Source organism: Triturus cristatus, chromosome 2_2 (genome assembly GCF_964204655.1).
Source record: "Triturus cristatus chromosome 2_2, aTriCri1.1, whole genome shotgun sequence".
Taxonomy (NCBI): domain Eukaryota; kingdom Metazoa; phylum Chordata; class Amphibia; order Caudata; family Salamandridae; genus Triturus; species Triturus cristatus.
The window spans coordinates 479,405,138-479,409,206 of NC_140582.1; positions in this window are offsets into that span (position 1 = coordinate 479,405,138).

Below are 4,069 nucleotides of genomic sequence, written 5' to 3' on the forward strand. Positions count from 1 at the left end.
CCCAATCTTTTGTTCAGCTCGCCCCAGGCCCGGGACTGGTGTGCCCCAGGACCGGTTTGAACTGGCATATGCACCGAGGCTCCTTGTGAGCCTCAGGCATGTCTGGTTCCTTTCAAGCCCTACCTGACCAATACACAAAATCCTGTCTGGGGTGGTGCACGCACCTCCCCTGGCAGGAAACCCTTTGTCCACACCTCCCAAGCTGGAAGGACTCCCAGCAGCAGGTGGGCAGACTTGTGTCTGTAGTGGCAGCATCCATTTTGTGGAGCTGAGGCTATGTCGGATTTTACCCGGGTTTCAGGTACTGTACATGTCGTGTCCCTCTAGAAGGGTGGAATGCTAACCCCGTCGCCAGAATTGGCGAGGGGTTAGTATTCCAATTCGTATGACACCTTACTCGACATGTTTTGATAAAGCCAAACCAAAGATAGCATTTAACCGCGAGGTTCATAATGCACTTAAGAGTATATGGTATGACGATATCTGGAAACAGTAGAAGGAAGTTGTTCCGACCGCTGCAGACAGGCTCAGCTCATGCCAGAGCACCATCTCACATGGAACCAAGCACTCTGCCTTCAGGATTGTTAAGGCCTGCCATAGGAGTGACTTATAGGTTAACATGTGTCCCATTTAAGGTTAGGTATAGGTATACTACACCTACGTAAGAGGTGGTTACACCAACTTACCCCAGCTGAGTGATCAGCCAGTTGTGTCAACTTTGTTAGGCCAGGCCTGGGGTGGCATAATACAGTCTGCAGCCCCTGGCAGGCCTTAGATACACCAATGCCCTGGGTACCTAGTGTACACTGGTACAGGGGCTCACAGGGTGATCCACTTCCAATTGGTTATGCACCTAGGGTGCATAGTGTAAATTTAGTAGAGAGAACAGCAGGCTGGGGGTCTGATTGGCAGGCCCACAGCCTCAATATGTCAAAAACCAGTGAAGCAAAAAGCAAAAATTTGGGGTGACCATAGGATAGCAGACCCTACTCTCCTACAATCTTACAGACCATGTTGCACAGGGTTGCTCTCATTCGCTAAAGCCATGATACCAATCCCTGTATTGAAATGATATAGTTTCAGCATGTAATGGGAAGTCAAATGTTCTTGATCAGTCCCTTAACCCGCTAACAAAAGTGCCCTCCTATCATTAGTGAGAACACCTCTCTAGTGGCATCAGTGATCTGTTTCCAGGTGCCTGATGCCTTGGTACAGTTTACTGGAGTGTCACTTGTCCAGTAGCCACTGACTAGCTGTAGGAGGGTAGTGCCTGGCCAGAGTGTCAGTACACCCAGGTTTCCCCAGATATCTGAAAACGAAAGGTGGAGGGGTCTGTATCACCGTAAACACTTCACAAGCTTCAGATTGTAACTGAAAGTTCCACACAGGCTCCCACAGCACGGGGAAGGGATCTGTGCAAGGCGATCTCACCGCCAAGGACTGGGATCAAGGTTCCCAGTCTCCTTCTGCCTCTGTTAATATGCTGCAAGCTTCCTTATGTTGAGCAGCTGTCTGCAATTTCCTTGTTCAAAGCGCCAGCTCCACAACCCTCACAGAAACAGCTGGTTCTCTGACCGATGCTGCTGATGCCCTTGCTCCTCGTCAAACTGGCCCATTCCTTTGCAGCATAATGCAGCATTTAAGGAGAAAACTTCCTCAAGTTCAAGGCGAGTGAGCATGTTTCTTATCTCACACCGCTGGTCGCAGCTGGCTTCCTTGGATGGACCCAGTGGGAGCTGCCTCTTCAGAATCATAGACCAGTCTCAAACAACAACTGACTTTTATCACCTCTGATAGATAGGCTGATCCAATCACAGAGGGTCTGCTACTTTTGAATCATGGGTGCCTCTCCAATCACAAGGTGTTATGTTCCCAGGTTAGGCCAAGTAATGGAGTTACACATTTTTATACATTGTCCTAATTGTCCTAATTTTGCACAATCAAATATCGCTAATCTATTCGCACATCACGAGGATGCTTTCTAAAATAATGAGCATCACAAAAGATGAGCAGAGGAGGCACTTCAGCTGATACGGAGGGTCCCTGCATGCTGAGATTTAATCACGGAGCGGTATGCTATCACCGTGATGGGTGTCCAGTTCATGACCAAGATGGGCACCTACATTCTGTCCCACCATGTAATGGGGTTGGAATAGTATCTACTATTTACTCTTTTGGTGCTTGTAATCACTTTTATCTGCTTCTGTCTATTGATTATCGCAGCACATGTATTCTATACAAGAATAACGTTGGTTCAATAAATATATTGAAAACATCCCAGTGTGTATTCTCTATGGGCCCGATTCACAGAACAAACTTAAGACTAAATCCTAAACTTAGTACCATTCTGGTATTCACAGAATGCACCTAGTACTTCTGGTATTCACAGAATGAACTTACTACTTTTGCTATTCACAGAATGAACTTAGTACTTTTGCTATTCACAGAATGGATTTACGACTCCTAAACTTACGTCCGCACTCGGGCCGGAAATTCCGGCCCGGAGGCGGGGCTTCCGGCCCGGAGGCGGAGCTTCCGGCCTGGAGGCGGGGCTTCCGGGCCGGAGGCGGAGATTTCGGCCATAGCTAAATCGGCTGGAATCCCCACCTCCGGGCCGGAAGCTCCGCCTCCGGGCCGGAAGCCCCGCCTCCGGGCCGGAAGCCCCGCCTCCGGGCCGGAATTTCCGGCCCGAGTGCGGACGTAAGTTTAGTAGTCGTAAATCCATTCTGTGAATAGCAAAAGTACTAAGTTCATTCTGTGAATAGCAAAAGTAGTAAGTTCATTCTGTGAATAGCAGAAGTACTAGGTGCATTCTGTGAATACCAGAATGGTACTAAGTTTAGGATTTAGTCTTAAGTTTGTTCTGTGAATCGGGCCCTATATATTTCTCTGAGCACAAGTAAGCATGAGTGACTGAGCAAAAGGTTTTGATCTGTTTCCATGATCCCTGAGGGGTCAAGGTTGTCATGTTCAGTGGTTGCTAGAAACCATTCGCTCCCTGGTAAGGTTAGGGGGGCTTACGGTGGCACTGTGAGCTAGCTGGTCTCTAGACCAACATATCCTGCAGGGGTGCACGGAATCAGTCTAGGCACCTCACCCGAGGTTTATGATATCCAACAAATGCGCAGGTCCTTTGGATTAGTGGGAACTACACGACAAAGGCATTTTTGTTGCATGTCCACTGCATGTCCAAAGCATGCAAAGGAATATCTTCCCTTGTACCAGCTCAGGATATTCCCCAGAGAGGAATTTTAATTAACTTTAGACCAGGGAGACCTGACCATCGCCCAACAGAAAGTGTCCCTCATAGCAGGATTAGGGCAGCTAATCACAGATAAGAACGAGTGTCTACCCCAGCCCACCAGGCCTTTCCAAGGAATTGGGAGGGGCATGGGGAGCTGTAATGTCCAAAGGTGCAGCTCACATTACACACAGTGGCTCAACTCACCATCCTTTGCCAATACAACCACAGGTTCTCAAACACATGTCAGGTAGACAAAGGCAACAGGACCAGAGGCATGGGAGACTGCACAGACTTGATTAGAAGGGAGATTAATCACCCTTCCTTGTGAGAATACAGGGATCCAGATATCCCTGACTACAGATTTATTTCTGCCACCACTGTTAGTCTATCACAGCCTGTGTAGAGAGAGGGCAGTAGACACTCTTGGTGAAATAGGGGTGCACTATGCATGCCTTCCGTCGACCTCAAAGTCAAGATCTAGGGCCTCAATACATGTAAACAGGGAGACCCTCAGTGGACATGTATGATTGTCATGCTCACTGAGGTAGGGATCTAGAAACCATATAGTAACTTTAAGTGACTTGCCTGGAGATCAGCAAGGCATGGAAAGCACTCTCTCCTGAGACATGCAGAAGACTTACCATCCCAACAGACATTTTCTGTGAAAGGTAGACAACCACCACTAATGTCAGAGGGCTTCTGAGACCTCAAGACCCAGGAATAAGTTGGTTTAATCAGCCATAGATTATAGATGTACAAATACCACCTTGTGGTGGGAGAGCGGGCTCTAAATCCAGTAGCTAGTGAGTGACTCTATATTTGATT